This window comes from Danio rerio, chromosome 8, assembly GCF_052040795.2.
Source record: "Danio rerio strain M-AB ecotype USA chromosome 8, GRCz13ab, whole genome shotgun sequence".
NCBI classification, from domain to species: Eukaryota; Metazoa; Chordata; class Actinopteri; order Cypriniformes; family Danionidae; genus Danio; species Danio rerio.
Genome location: NC_141028.1, coordinates 40,360,543 through 40,378,230, shown reverse-complemented (window position 1 = coordinate 40,378,230; position 17,688 = coordinate 40,360,543). Strand labels below are relative to the sequence as shown.

The window sequence follows — 17,688 nt, the reverse complement described above, 5'->3', positions numbered from 1 at the left end:
CTGACCCAGCCGGGACTCGAAGCAGAGACCTTTATGCTGTGAGGCGACAGTGCTAACCACTAAGGCACTGCCCATATCAAAACATTGCCCATATCAAAACATTAAACGGTTCAAAATGTTTTGCTCTTTCCCATAGTGTATTGATTGAACGATGACGACATTACGCAGCAGTGGTGATGACATAACAGTTTAGGGCTGTTTACATATTGCGTCTAAAATCCACATTGACAACGCAAGGCACATCACTTTTTTTCAATAATTTATTTTGCACTTCTATCAGCTGCAAGCATCAAGGAACCACAGCCACCACTGAAAAACACTTGCTGTAACGCTGATACAAGTTTTAGGCCCAATCACAATTTTATTTCATATCCCTTTGCCTTCCCTTTGGCCCTTGAAACAGTGTGAAGGGGTAGTAGTAGAAATTGCACGTCATTGTGTCGTCAGTTCACCACAGAGCAAGCATTTTAATTCATTCATATAGAAGTTGAGCTTTAAATCCAATATGAGAGCGTTGACGCTAATCTTCCTGTATGAAATGTCACCTTCGACTTCACAAGCTTCAACACTGAGACTGTGGATACAGTGGTTGCCTAGTAACATAAAAAGCTTTGCTTTGCATCAAAGTCACTACATCAAAGGCAAGTCATTCAGTTGCACTTGATAGAAACAAGATCACGACACCTACCTCATTTATGCCCGTTCTACGCATTATCATCCTCTGGATAATGATTTTTCAGATTGCGCTAGTATTCTGAAGTAATTCACTACTTGGTCATGATGGCGAATCTTCTCCATAAATGAAAGCAATTCTTTGCTTATAAGTTTGTGGGGCATTTAAGTAGTTGCTGTCATGTGATGTGCATTTGACAGGACAGACTGTAACTGTCATTCACATATATTACAAAACCAAAAAACTTCTAGTGTAGGTTAATTTAAAAGAACACATTTCAAGCTTTTTTTGGATAGATTTCTCATATCTGTGAAGCAAGTATTCACTGAGATTCCAGTGAGTTTGTTGACCCGAGCTTCTCCCCCGAAGAAATGTCAGTCTACAGCGATTGATGCTTGGCTCCTGTACTAGTAGGCGAGGCTTCATTTACCATATTGACCAAAACATTTTTCCTCATGTAAAACTATACATGACATGTCTTGTGTGTTATATAGTCTTTGGCTGCATCTAGTCTACCTCCAGGTTTTACAAGATGCACAGGAAGATCGTGACGGTAGCACATTAACACATTTGAATGTAACAAATCAGATGCTTATATGTAGTAAAAATTTGTAAAAATGTTTATTTACATTTGTGGGTCTCCTTGCTTGGTTTTGCAGTCATGTTATTGCTGTAGCTGGTGTAGTCAGAAAAAACTCTCATACCAATTTGTGTTTGAAGTGTGCCCCTTCACTTCTCACCCTTCACTTCTCACCCTTAGAGATTAGAAGCCAAGGTGCATCTAAAATATTTGTGGTTACTTTTACACAATAAAAGTATAACAAATAAATATTTTTTACCAATCAAATATGCTAGCACAGTGCATTATGCTAACCTGTATCTGATGCACACTTTTAAAACGCATTATATTGTTAACTGTTTGCACTGAATGAATTGGGGAATCTTCTCATCCCTATAGTTAAACAGATTACAGTTATCTACGGCACTTGTTTTCTTTGTGCTTTTCATATCAACTGTATATTTACAACTGGTTAGATGCGCACCTGTCTTCATTCATACACGTTTTTCTCGCAGGTTAGCAATGTTCTTTTCTCCCCAAACAAACAGCTGTTCATTTCGACCCTTCAGCTTCTCTTCCAAGGTCATGTTCAAATATGCTTGTTTTCCTCTTAGACACACACAACACCGGTAATTTCACACCCATTTCACGCACAGAGTAAATCAAAGGCTGCACGTCCCCCCTCTTAGCTTTTATGAACCAACAAGCCTAATAAGAAGCATTTGGCAAAGGCAGGGAAAAACACTCTCCCTTCATGCTGAATTGTAGAGAACACACTGCTGATCACTGTATTTCTCCTCTAACCCCTTAGAAGAGGTGTTTCAAATCAGATTGTCACTCATGGTTTATGCTATTTCAAATAACAGCATATTATTCCAGCATGATGATTGAAAGGTCTTTCAAGGTCTTTTAAAAAAAGAATGTCGACTGCTGGAAATGTTTTTCTGTCTTGCGTTTTATCTGGATCTAATCATTTTTTTTAATTTAGTCATTATCTCAGTTAAATATCAGATGATTTAATCTTTTTGCAAAGATTAGATCTCAATGTATTGTGCCATGTGGTGCGACATGTACCCCTATGTCAATAATCACAGTATTTATACGAGTATAAAAATGTGCACTTATTATTTTTAGAGTTTTCAGTGTGAACACACTACTTACTCTATTTATATGACAAAATGGCGTAGAATAGTGCATAAGTATGCAATTTGGGACGCAGCTTATATTTCTGACTTGGAGATAGAGACTTTAAACTTTTGTGATAGCTTTTTGCATCCTTCTTCTAATTCATGTTGATAAATTATCCTAGTTTTTAAGTCATTTGGAAGTTTTTTGAGGTTCCCATGTTGCTACTTTCGGATTCACATTAAGGAAAAGCACAACTAGCAATCAGCTATCTTAAATATCCTTCTTGATGATTGGTTGCACCTATGTTAGGATTGTTAAGGGTCACTGAGTCATTCAAAACAATTTTGTGTTGTAGTCGATCAGTATTAAGTGACTACAGGTTTTGAAATCCACACAAAAGAGAGGGTGCTCAAACTTTTGCATAGCCTATTTTTCAGTCGGACTGTAATTTCACACATCTCAATACTGCTAAACTACAGATTTCTGTCTGAAAAATGTGACATCATCTAGCTTTCTCCAAAATGGCAAATGGCATTTTATTGTGATCTTCCTTTATAAAGAAAGAGCAAATAACTATGCAGCCAAAGAGAGGTGCCCGAACTTTTGCATAAAAACTGTATATATTTAGACTTTAGAGTGAAAGAATAAAATATATCTTGGATTTGTAATTTTGACATTTTCTGTTCCAAAGATGAACATAAGTCTTAGAGCTTTGGATGAGTAACCTTTTAATGATGATGTAAGGTTGAGTAGGTCTTAAAGGAATGCTTCACCCCAAAAATGTCGTCTTATTTACTCACCCTTAACTTAAGAAGATAAAGTATATTAACCCATTATGGCCTGCTCACATCAAGGACGATAACTGTAATGACGGCTATTACAATATCATTTTAAAAATCCTATTAATGTTGAAGAATAGCAGAGTACAGGGTTATAACAATAACAGCACAGAGAAACAATATTGGTGCAATTACCTACAGAATGTTTATTTTCTATGAGATGGATTGTAAAGACATCACCAACCAGAATCAATCCTGATAGCAAGAGCTTCATTCATTTAAAGTGACAGGCAACAAAACTGAAATTCAGGAGTCTAATAAACCAAATTATATCTACTGATGGTGTGATTGCTTGCATAGTTATTATACTTCTAGTTATCTTTATCATTCTTCTTTTCAATACTCTTATAATGCTTTTTTTTATAAAGTTCTAAACCAGAAAAGCCGTTTTTAAACCCATTTCAGAGAAGAAAACTCTTTTCACTGTTTAGGGCAGTTGATCAATACTGCACTAAAAACAAGCCTAAAACTGGCATGTGGTGCTTTTTGATGTTGTTGCATTGAAACTTTTTTTTATTAAACTGAAAGTTTAGTAATTTGTTTTTTTTCTTCTAAAAAACATATAAAACCAGCATGAATGTAAAAAAAAAAAAAAAAAACTTTTTACAGACCTTAGCATGTGGATTTGTATTTATTTATTCTTTTCTGGACAGTTGTTTGACATTGACCCGACTTTCAATCCCAGACAGTAAGAGTGTGAATGGAGCTTAAATGAAATACAACCCTATTTTTAACTTACTCTCCTCCTTTTTAGAAACTTTTTTCTCTTCAGTCTGCAGGTCTCATATATGAATTTGGTAGCACTTTAATATGAAGTTGTATTGGTTAAAATGGTAACACTTCATAATACTTCCACATTATACTTACGCATTTTAAATTATCTTAAAAAACACCAGTTTATTAAAAAACTGGTTTGTACATAATGCAATACTTAAAGATCCAATGAAATTAAAACAAAGTTTCTAGATGTTAGTATCAGTATGTAAGTTTTTAACATATCTACATGTATAAGCTAGTGTGCTCCAAAACAGTGACAAAATTTGCGTTTAGACAATACAAAAACTGATATAAACATGCTTGTAATTTGTCACTTCCGCCTAAATGGTTAAACGGTTTTATTCATGTCACCTCATGATTACAATAAGTCTCTCATCAAATTATAACTATTCATTCATTCATTCATTCATTCATTCATTCATTCATTCATTCATTCATTCATTCATTCATTCATTCATTCATTCATTCATTCATTCATTCGTTTATTCATTCATTCATTCATTCATTCATTCATTCGTTCATTCATTCATTTTCTTTTCTTTTATAACCAATGACTGTAAAAGATATTAAGATACGGTAGTATCCGTGATATCACCCATAGGTTTCTGAAGAGCCAAATGAAGCTACAAGTAGGCGTGGCCAGTCATCGCCATTTTGTTTGCACGTCATAGCAGGATATATATAGCTAATGAATTACTTTGCCTACTTTTAAAATTTGGGTTGGGTAGGTAATAGTACACCACTTTTTTTTTTTTTTTTTTTTGTAGAACCGCACCACTGCCATAATATATGGTAGCATTAATGAAAACAAAGTAACTCGCAGTGCAATTACTAATGTTAAGAATAATAAAGCATTAATAAACTTTAAACCATGATTAATATGTGATGTACAGATATTACTCATTATTAGTTCATGATAGCAAATACATTAACTAATGGTTACTTACTGTAAAGTGTGACCATGACTTTCAACCAGAAACATCTTGTCACACCAGGTAAAATAGCAGCATTTTACTCTCTTTTTTGTTAACACAGCAGTCCACTCCAAAAGAAACAAGCACCATCTTTTGTTTTCTCCTCTTTTTTCTTCTTTCTTGTGGGGATAGTAGCTGTCCCTTACAGTTACCATCTTCATTTCATTTTTTTTTTATCTGCGGACCTGAAAAATTGAAAGAAAAAAGGCGCAGCGCCGGTGGAATAATATGTCCGCGATGGACGTAGCGGCCCCTGATTGAATTTCCAGCAGAATGGGGAGATGGGAAAGGCTAAGTGTAATCTTCCGCTCCTCCATCACGTCTCCAGGGGTTCGAGTATTGTGGAAAGCCATAAGACGCTATCTGCACAGGCGCTTTTTAAACCTGAAGAGAGCCATCAAGCTATGAGAATCAATACGCGAGGCAGCTTCCTGATCACAGACAGCTGTGAAATGATAGAGAAATTGGAGTGCTGCGAAGACTGCTTCAAAAATATTAAGATTAAAGACATTGAATAGCGTGTCACCCGCTGAAACGAAGATAAATTGTTCTTTTCTCATTTTCTTGGATAATGCTCTTACATCTGAACATGATTGGGCAGAAATGGCCGTGGCCAGAGATTGTTTAAAGCAATGCAAAATCATTCTATGAAAATCTAACTCGGTATAGTTGTGCATATGATTTGAAGTCATTTTCATTCACCACGGTAAGTTTGTAATAATGTTCTATAATAGGAAGTGTACTGGTTGGTTTTCAGTGGAAAATATTGGCAAGCCGGCAGTTATTTTTGTGCCGTTATGTTATGTTGCTACTGTATATACACTCACCGGCCACTTTATTAGGTATACTATTTTTGTCACTGGGTTACCCGCTTTGCTTTTAGAACTGCCTTAATGCTTTGTGGATTCAATAAGGTACTATTCCTCAGAGATTTTGGTCCAAATTGACATGAGAGCATCACACAGTTGCTGCAGATTTGAAGGTTGCACATTCATGATGGAAATCTGCCATTCCACCACATCCCATCTTTTTTTTTTTTTGCTCTTTTGGATTGAGTTCTGCTGACTGTGGAGGCCATTTAAGTACAGTGAACTCATTGCCATGTTCAAGAAACCAGTCTGACATGATTTGTGCTTTATGACATGGCGCGTTATCCTGGAAATAGCCATCAGAAGATGGGTACACTGTGGTCATAAAGAGATGGATATGGTCAGCAACAATACTCAGGTAGGCTGTGGCATTGACACAATGCTCAATTGGTTCTAATGGGCCCAAAGTGTGCCAATAAAATATCCCCCATACCATTACTCCACCACCCCCAATCTGAAACGTTGATAAAAGGCGGGATGGATCCATGCTTTCATGTTGTTGACGCCAAATTCTGATCCTACTATTCAAATGTTGCAGCAGAAAGCAAGACTCATCAGACCAGGCGACATTTTTCAATCTTCTTTTGCCCAGTTTTGGTGAGTCTCTGTGATTTGTAGCCCCAGTTTCCTATTCTTAGCTGACAGGAGTTGCATTCAGTGTGGTCTTCTGCAGCTGTAGCCCGCCCGCCTCAAGGTTCGACATGTTGTGCATTCAGAGATGCTTTTCTACATACCTTGGTTGTATCAAGTGGTTATTTGAGTTACTGTTGCCTTTCTATCAGCTCAGACCAGTCTGGCCATTCTTCTCTGACCTCTGGAATCAACAAGGCATTTGTTGCCCAAAGAACTGATGCTCACTGGATATTTTCTGATTTTTTTTGGACCATTTTCTGTAAACCGTAGACATGGTTGTGCATAAAAAAATTCCAGTAGATCAGCAGTTTCTGAAATACTCAAATTGGCCCTTTCTGCCACTATGAGCCATGCTACGTTCAAAGTCACTTAAATAACCTTCCTTTCCCTTTCTGATGCTTAGTTCGAACTGCAGCAGATTGTCTTGACCATATCTATGTACATGCCTAAATGCATTGAGGTGCTGCCATGTGATTGGCTGATGAGAAATTTGCGTTAACAAGCCTTGGGCAGGTGTATCAAATAAAGTGGCCGGTAAGTGTATAAAGAAGTAGTCAGAGCTACATCACAAGTAAGAGATTCTTCAGGAGGTGGATCATTTCAAAATTTGTGTGAAACGGAAGTTGCAGATTTTTATTTTATTTTTTTTGTTAATGGAAACGGAATATTAAGCATCATTCAAAGCTCATTCTTTCATAGCAAACCAATAGTATAAGTGCCATGGTAAAGATTTGGGCTGCATGATATACAAATCTAACATTGTGATATTTTGTTATTTTGCAATAAATATTGTCATAATTTGACCAGGTAACTAAAATAATTCTATTTGGAAAGAATTGATCATTTTAGTTGATTGATTGGATTGATTCTGTCGGTGGATATCTGCATAAAATTTATTAAACAATATACAAGTAGAGATAAAAACTATAAAGAAAAAGAAACACATGAAATAAATCCTTTTTCATTGTTTTCCAAGAAAAAAGGTACCATATTTAAATAATCAAATTTGAAATAATACTGCATAGTCTTCGTCCTATATATAATTTTTAAAAATGAATCCTTATTTAAAGTTACAATTGGTATAATTTATCATGCCTGAATGCTTTTAATATCCTCGTACAGTCACGGGCCACAAAAACACATGCAAATAATGAATTAAAATCCCATATTTTGTGCAGCCCTAGTTAAGATTATTGTAATCTTTTACTCAGCCAGTCAGAAGTGTTAGACATGTTATTTATTTGTTTGTTTGTTCAGATGATATTTTTAGTCAAAATTGTCATTTGGGTCAAACTGTCAAGGTGTAGAATCTGTGACGCCAGCACCGGTATGCAGTTTCTTCCCCAGATTGTGATTGACAGCCACAAACATACAGCAAGATATTAGATCTCATCCCATATACACTTTAAAACAATGACGTTTGCTGCTTGTTCAAACATAGTGTTTAAAATGAGCTAAACAAACACAATTCTTGAGTGTTTTTAGGACAACCTAATGGTTTTATGTTCAGTCAACTTAAATTTAGAAGAACTGTCAACTGCGATGGTGTTGTGGTTAGTTCGTTGACACATAGCACTCCAATGCTCACATGCAGTGACCCAAGTTGATTTCCATCTCGACATCCTATGCCGATCCTTTCCTTTTCTCTGCTCCCCACGCTACCCTAAACCCTAAATAATAATAATAATAATAATAATAATAATAATAATAATAATAATAATAATAATAATTTGTAAGAACTAATAAGCCAACTAAATTCCTTCATGTTATCCCAACACAAATCAATTGTGTGGAACCCATCGTTTTTTACAGTGTAACAAAATATAAAGTGCAGTTACATATTTCAAACAGAGGGGACAAAGAGCAAAAACTGACTGACAACTGTATTAAAATTAACATTTTATCTGCTCTGAGATGGATGTAGCACGCTAGTTCAGAAGATTATCCAGAAGCTTAACTGTGAGACGTTTATCTGTTAGATACGAACGTTGTACAAGGCACCTCCTCCTCTCCTTCAGGCAAGCGGACAAATTTTTATTGCGACTGCAACAGAAGTTAAACACAGGTTTGTCTCTGATAACTTCATGTCTGTGCGGCGCTGCGCTGACACACTTTTTTTAGTCAACTCTCTCCATCTCACCCCAGGTCTCCAGTGTCCCAGCCCTCCCATGAAATGCAAATGCCTCCTGATAGCACGAAGCACCCTTAAAATAAAGCTTTGGCGCTCCATCCGTACCCCTGGGGAACCTCCAGGAAATTGGATGACAAGTAATGTGACAAATGTCTCTGGAAAGTTCCCTCCTCTGGCCCTATTCTGTTTGAATAAATTCTTTATAATGGAGTCCACTGCCAGCTCGCTTTGTCGTGGCTGACAGTTCACGTCGAGTTGATTCTGATTTTTCACTTTTTTGCAGATGCACACTTACACGAACACACACACAACACACCACCTGCGGGAAACATGTGTAGACTCCAGCTGAAGGGATGGACCTAAAACCTGATTCTTTTTTCCCCTCTCCACTGGGAATTGTAATTATATATCATTCTCTACAAAAAATGTTAAAGGCTAATGTTCTTGCGGAGAAAGAAAAATCGTCTACGGCCTTACTCTGCAAAGAGAAGAATAAAACCTGAATATTTCAAGTTAAAGTTCTTTTTTTGGGCCTTTGAATAATTCAGCTTTGAAGGTCAGGTTTTAGATTTTATTTTTCTTCTTGCGTGATATAGTGGATGACCATGTCATTATACTTTTGTTGGATGATGGGGACTTTTTTTTTTTCTTTTAAGATTTCCTTTTAATCCGTATTTCACTGAACTATTTAAATAAATAATTCTAAGATAAAAAAAAATAAAATAAAATAAAGTAATTGCAGAAGGGTGCATTTATTAATCAAGCTTCAACTTCATCACATCTCAGGGCAAACATCATGTGTTCTCCACATAGACGGCTGCATTATGGAGTTGGGGTGTAATAATAAAGAGGGTGATGTAGGAAACAATGAGAATGGTAAAAGCAAAAACGAGAAAGTATGAATTGAACATATAGCAAACATATCAGAGCTGAAATTCTTTGACCTCAGCACTATGTAACAAAATTTGTAAACATTGGGCACTATTTTTTAAATGTGTGGAGATGGTAAATAGGAGCCATTTAATGTATTGATTAATTACTGTAAGTTGATTATAAGTAACAGTACAGACAAGGGTTCTCATTTATAAAAATTCACAAAGAAACCTTTCTAAAAATCAATGCATAACAGATTTATTTATTTATTTATTTATTTATTTATTTACTTACTTATTTATTTATTTATTTATGCATTCATCTTTTTAAGCGTTTATTCATGCATGAATGCCTTATGATGGCTTATGTGTTGAATTAAAGTGGTTCGTTTAGACTTTAAAAAAGGCAATATAAAAATGAAATATATTTACTTACAGCCACCTACATTCTCATGTCATGTTTTTTATATTTTATTATTATTTTCATTTTAATACTGCAGATCACAACCCTTGCATGAGAAGTGGCATACCAACACAATCTCATGGCAATTCATCACTTTTTGATTTAATGGCTAATTTGTATGAATTCGTATGATCTCATTCATACAATTTAGTCGGATGTTCTTATCCCCAATGACAGTTGGGTTTAGGGGTGGGGTTTGGTGCCATACCTCTTTTTTAAATTGTACGTTTTTGTATGATTCGTACGAATTCGTACAAACTAGCCACTTAATTAACAAAACATAAAATAGTTATGTTTTATTTTAAGATCAGGCTGGACATACATGTTTCCACCCCTGTTTTGTGCTTACATCATGTTTAAAAATGAGAGCTCTGAGCCTTACATTAACATTTTGCCATACTCAAGTCAAGTCACGTTGACCTACAATAAGACATTCTTGGTACAGTTTACAAGAGCTGTTTTTTGCCTGGAAGAAAAAAAAATCATATGCAGAGTAATTTTTGGTTTATTCTGCTGTGGCAAACTCTGATAAATAAGGCACTAAGTAGAAGGATCGTAAGTGAGTAAATTCTTGGTACAAATTGTGTTTTATTTATAAACCTTCCTTATTATGACATTTGGCACACATTGCATGTTTTATCATACGTGTATGTTATAAGCAACTTAGGGTGCTTTCACAGTTACACTTTTGGTGCGCACCTAGGTTCATTTGATGTTTGAGTATGGTACCTTTAGCTAGTGTGAACAATGTCTTGTGAACTTGGGTGCGCACCCACGAACTGTACCCGAGTTCACCTGAAAGAGGTGGTCTGGGGTATGGTTCATGCAAACTCAAATGTAATCGTCCAAACAACAAAAGTGAACTGTAAACTGTTCAACAAACTTTAGTTTTCATAGTTTACATTCGTGTGTGGATGTCTGTGTATCAGCTACCTTGGTGACGAGCTAGACTGACCCAGTGCAAACAGTGATAATGTCTGCTTTTCTCCACCAAAAATGACTTCTGCAGACATTGGGTTATGTTCTAAATTTTTTTCTTTATTATTTTATTGCTTTTTTTTTTTGCGGCAGAGAGACGCAATTGGCTCTCTGTATTTTGATTTTAGTAACAAAAACAAAAGATTCAGTAAAAACAGAATGACTGTGATATGTGGACGTCTTCATTTTACTGATTTGCTTTTGTGGCCGTCACCAATCAACAGTTGTACACAGCAGCTTGAAGACGCAATCGTACTGGGGTTCAGAAGGAAGAAAGACAGTGTGAAGCCTAGAAGGTGGCAAAGGGGGACAATTGAACCTAGCATTTGAAAGCACCCTTAAAGGGCACCTATGGTACCCCCCCCCCCCAAAAAAAAAGGACTGGGTGTGTTTATATCACGCTATATGATAATCTATACACTATACCTATGCACATGTCTGTCCAAACAGCTTAAAAAGTAGATTTTTCACTACATGTGCCCTTTAAACTTACTAAACTCCTGCACATTAGATAACATATTGTGAAATAACAAATAATAACTTTTGAATTTTGATAATTGTGCAAAACCATATAGTTTTATTTGGTATTGTTTGAATTAAAGTCACCAACTAAAGGGCAAGTAACAATGTTTCATATGCTCACCAACACTGATTGCCCCCCAATCCACCACCCCCCGCCCTTTCATCTGGGATTTTTTTTATATATATATATATAAAAATTGTTACTGTAATTTATAATACTACTCCACAATATGACAGGTTTTACTGTATTTTTAATCAAATAAATGCAGCTTTGAGCATATAAAAATTCTTTCAAAACCTTTAATGGCAGGTGGGGAATGGGGTGTTTATAGAGCCTCCATAGAGTTCATTGCATTAGAAATTATTCAACATGAGTCACCTGTAGACAGACATTAGTATGTAACCAAATAACGTACGTTGAACTGCAAAAAAAAATCTAGCTCATGACATTTTCAGTCTTCATTGATTTGAAACTATTGTTTTAATCGTGTTTCTTAAGCCCAGGGCTTCTCAAACATCTGATCTCTGTCGTCTAAGGATGCAGACATGGTTCTCATGACACAAACAGCACTTAGAAAAGGTCAACCATGCCTTCAGACAGCTATAAACACTGTAATAGAGCAGCCACGTTCCTTCATCTCCCTCTCTCTCTTTCTCTTTCCCTTCTCTTTCTCTCTCCACCCCTCCTGCCTCCACATCTCCTAATGTGCATTTGTTTCAGAGCAGAGTGAGCGTGGGATTGTGGGATGGGATTAGATGATCTCTTTTTGCTCCGTTTGGTTGAGTCCCTCCCTCTTCTTCTAAGCTGTTTTAGCCTTGTGCTCGATCTCCCTCTCTCTTTCTCACACACATGCGCTCACGCACACACTCGCTATCTGTCCATCTATCAAAGAAAGATTCATGGCCTAACCAGGCTCAGTAAACGAGTCTGACAGTTGTGCCCACAAGCCATAATTTTAAAAATGACAAGTTTGAGACGCCATGAAATTATCAATGTCAGCCAGCAGGCAGCCACCACTCAGGGTTAAAAAAAAAGATTTGATCTTCCTTTTTTTTGGCGTTCTTTCTACATCCCCATATCTTCCCAAACTACTTCATCTTTTCTTCCTCCCTGCTCAGCGTCCTCCCAAACTGCTTCCCTTTTTATATTTTTCTTTCGTTTCTAATGGCTTCTGTCAGTAAATATTTAGGGATGTGTGCTGATTTGGGCAGCGGAGGAGGTGTTTTCTGACTCACTCTGTTGCCAGACTGTCTCTAAGTGTTGTGGATGTAGAGACTCACCTCAAGACATGCTGAAACAACCAATTTGAGCTGATGTCTCCAAAAAGGTTTTCTTTGTAAGAATATACACCTTTTTATGTACATTTGTTTTCCTATTGATTTCAATTAAATTAAATTCATCTGTGTCAGTTCGGTTTTCAAAGTTCAGTTTAGTTTATTTTAGTGTGGTTTAATTTTTACTGCTGAAAGTCCAAACACTGAAAAGCAAATCCATCGATGCGCAGCTCCAAAAACAAGCAAGCGGATTTTTCAACTTAACACTCAAATTTATTTCTAAAGCCCTTTCAAACAACCACAATAGCTATGAAATAGAGCTGTGTGATTAATTGAAATTGTATTAAAATCATGTTTTGAACATGCACAGTTTCAAACCACCTTATAGCATGACTTTCCCACTTTCCTCATTTGAACCAATCATAACGCAGTGTGCCTAAACAGAGTGCAAGAACAGACTGAGCTTAATGACAAATAGCCTGCATAAACAGGAGGACTTGGTGCCAAAAAAGTCAACATCTGTGGAGTGGGATTACTTTGGATAGAAAAACACTGCTGTATTACAGAATCAGGTCATTTGTAAGACGTGTCAGTCACATATCGCATCTAGCGTGTGGAAAGTGCGAAGTAGCGTGTGGGAAGAGGGGAAGAGCGTATGGGAAGTGGGAAGAGCGTGTGCTCCTTTGTCATTGCTCGGCGACCAACAACCATTTTCACAAACGATGACAAACTACCAAAACATTGCTGCAGGTCCGATACAACTTTTGTTCATGGAGAATATGTAAAAGCACTGCAGTGTTTGGGTGTTCTGTTTTTCTGAGATATTTAGTCTAACAAAATGTGTAAATTCCATACAAAGTATGAAGCCGATCGCTTAGTTCTTGTTACGTGATTTGCGGTGCGCTTGAAGCATTCTGAAAGTAGAGATGTTTTCAACTGGGTGAGCATGGAATGCGCACACGCATCACTTCCAATAAGCCGCACGGAATGAACAAACTTGTGCACGCCAAAATACACCACATGTGAATGGACTATTGCACCATAGTGTCATAAAGAGGTCTATGATCTACGCATGGCGAAAAAAAAAAAAAAATCTGGACACATATAAAAGTACATGCAACTACTTCTGACATGGTCAAACAAAACACACAGTAGTGTATTTATTTGTTTTGCCATAGGTCTGTTCTAGAGACAATTTGTTACACCTTTACTAGGTGATTTTTATGTAACTTTTTGCTTTAAGTCTAATTTTAGAGACATGTTACAGGTCTTTGATAAAGATGTAAATGTTTTCTTTTAGAAATATGTTTCAGATTCACACTGTAAAATGTCTCTGTGTGTGTGTCAAAATTGTGATTCAAATTGAAATCACAATATTGTTCAAGATAATCATAATTATTGTGGTTTATTTTGCCCATATCGAACAGTTTATTTTGCCCACATCGCACAGTCCTGCTATCAAAGTTATTTACAACGAAAACTAAAGAAAATAAGTGTGTTTTCAGTGACCTCCAAAATGTGTGTAAAGTAGGAGATGTTCTTGCCATGGATGTAGAGACTCACCTCCTGACATGGTAAAACAACAAACTTTAGCTGATGTATCCAAAAAAATTTCTCTGTAGCGATATACACTTTTTTTTTTTGTAGTTTATGCAATTTTCTGTCTTAAAAGATACAAAATCAAAACTCAACTCTTATTAAAATCACTCGCACATGATGCTTTATCTGTGTCTGGTGTGATAGCACCATTAGAGCGAAGAAGGGTTGATGTTTACTTTCGATACGTTTATTTTACTCGATTGTTGGCATAGGTTTTTTTATTAGGTGCATTTTCAAAATTGATGTGCATCTAGATATGTTTATTAAGCATTTCTAATGCAGTATTCTGAAATGCTTTTTTGTGTTTTGTAGGGATATTGAGAAATAAATAATATGAACATTTAATCTCAAATAGATACAGATAAAACTAAGCATAGGAAAGATTTTATTTTAAAAAACAGACAGAAAACAATTTTATATATATATATATATATATATATATATATATATATATATATATATATATATATATATTTTTTTTTTTTTTTTTTCTGGAGACATAAAAAGCAAAATTCTACTTAACATTGTTTTTGATCATAATTATGTGCATGCCTGCAGTGTGTACACAACTCTATTATGGTTTGTCTATCCTCATCATTTGATGTCCCATAAATCATAAACAGTGTCTCCAAATGAGCCATTCAAGAATATACCAGCGTAGGAGGCTGTAAACAGTCTGCTATGTTTATCTTCTTTTAAGATGATTTAACAGCACTATTAATGTAAGAAATGGATTGGTATTATGTCTACTGAAGTTTGTCAGCCAGAAGCAGTTGGATATTACACTCCTGTTACTTTAATGCACAGATCATATGTGATTCCTTTTCCAGTTGTTTACATTCACAGATGTTACTTGACTTAACATATTGTGCATTTGACAGTTGAAAGTGTGATGTGCTGTCCGACAACCAGCTTTCTGAGCAAACACATCATACCCTTTCTCAAAAAAAATATTTATATATAGCTCCAAAATGCGTAGAAATAATAATAAACTTCTGTGGTGGAAAAACATGGCATCAGTTTGACTCTAGTAGAGAGGCTCCTGATAGACCAACAGATGATGTGTTTTTGGTGGAGTATCTAAAGCACAGATTGTAAAGGCTTTTTGGAAAGGGAGTGGTTAGCAATAGCACATTTGCATTTAAAGAGGCATAATAGAAGTGTGTTTTTGCTTTGAGCATTTACAGAATCCATGGGGTATGTGATGTATAAAATCACAGACAGGTAATGATACATAATAATTAAATAACATTTAGTAAGGTCCCCTTTAAATGTTGAGCTAATATGAAAAACACTCCAAAATAAATAAATCAACTAAATAAAATAAAATATTGGATGCTAAAATAAAAAAGTAAATTATAACTACATTTTGATGCATGAATAAAGTAAACCATATAACATGTTATATTCTTTTTAATTTGTCTATTGATCTGTTTTGTTAATTTATTACATTTAGAAAGAATTTACTTTTATTTTTGTTATATTTATTTTGCATATCAGACTATGTATTAGATCTGCAAAAAAATATAATTTCAGCAATGATAACGCAATGTGTGCATCCAATAGTCACAACTCAACATAGGCAATTTTGAATCAGAATTATTATTAACCAGGAGCTACAGAATTGTATTTAATTACTGTATTTAAACAAAATGTATGCGATAAAATTTCTATAAAAATGTTTTTAGATTTAGAATTTTTGTCTTGTTTCTAGTCCAAATATCTAGATTTCAAAGTGAAAACATGATTATTTTGTTTACTTCACTGGCAGATAATTTTTGTGTTTTCTTTTTCTTTTTTTTTTCTTTTTTTTTTTTGGGAAAACCTCTTAATTTTGACATAAAAGCAACTTAAGTTTGTCTTATTTTTTCTGACGTTGAAACAAAACAATATTTTTAGTTGATATAAGAATCTTTTTGATATTTGGACTAAAATGAGACAAAGCAAAGTAAGAATTAGCATCTAAACAAGTTATGGTAATTAATAAACTTAAATTAAATTAAATTGCATTGAATCTAATCAATCTGAATTTAATTGAATTGAAAGAAAAGCATTTTTTGCATTGTAGTTATTCAATTTCTGTGTCTGGATACTGTTGAACTCTACAAAATAAACTGTCCAATAGAGCTTATCAAACCAGCTTGTGAAGCTGTATTCATATTTTTAATATTTATCGCAGAAAACTAAAATATTGCAATATCAGATTTTTCCAATATTGTGCAGCCCTACGGTATATACAATTGTAAGCACTGCACTCTTTGTATTTAAGTAACTGCCATCCTTTCAAACACGCATTTCTATGGAAATTGCAAATTTATTGAATTGATAAATAGTTTATTCACATCTTCAGTTTACATTTAAGCTGGATATCAGGTTAAATAAGGGGTTCCCAAACCTTTCAGCCCATGACCCCCAAAATAACAATTACAGTGACTAGAAACTTCCAAATTTCTCTGAGGTGGTTATAAGTATATAAATGTTGCACACACAACAAGAGGCCTATGTAAACACGAGTGTATTGACAACACAAAAAAAGTCCAACAGTTTAACAATCATAGGCTATAATTTATATAGTCATTTATTATGAATTTGTTTAATTAATATTAACCTCACCTAATGGGAGCGGTGGGCACAATGATTTCAGCACATGTTTAATTTTTGAGGCCGCCACGCAAAGATCATCGCCAATGTTAAGTTGTTGTCTGTATTTATTTTTAATGTATTTGTTTGCCATTAAGACTTCAAAACGTTTAACATCAGGCTATGGAATCAATCTGTGTTGTTAATCTAACGCACAATCTAATCTAAATGTGTAAATCTACACAGTATTTAACTGTAATAGAAGCTGTATTTTACTGTAGGACAGTTATGCATTAAGTTACTATATTTTAAACGTGCATTGTGAAAATTAATGTATACTTTACAGTAACTATATATTCTACAATAATTCTGTAAATACACATATAGCAAGATAAATGATGTAAATGTAAATACAGTATTTTACTGTGATCGATTTACAGGCGAACTGCTGCCAGTAAGTTACTGTTGATTCTACAGGAGTATGTTAACAGTGTATAAAAAATAAAAAATAAAGGTTGATGGCTTTTTATATGCATGTTGTTGATTTTTTATGTAACTATTAACAGCTATTTTTATCTTTAGTGGTTTATGAATAAAATATGGTAATTCTAATAGTTTAACCAAAGTTTATTTGACTTTTGGGGGTCCACCAGGGGGTTCTGAGCCCCACTTTGGGAACCACTGGGCTATATAAATCCATTTATTTAGCACTGCGCTGTGCATATTTAGGGGTCCATCCTTTCAAATGCAAATGCACATTTCTATGTAAATTCAATACATTAAAGATTATTTTATTTATATTTATGTTGCATATCA

The 17,688-nt window shown here is 35.0% G+C and overlaps 1 protein-coding gene across 1 annotated transcript in view; it reads left to right on the top strand.

Moving 5' to 3' along the window:
- Window positions 1-17,688, top strand: part of slc15a4 (solute carrier family 15 member 4) — a 148,258-nt gene that overhangs the window by 82,446 nt on the left and 48,124 nt on the right.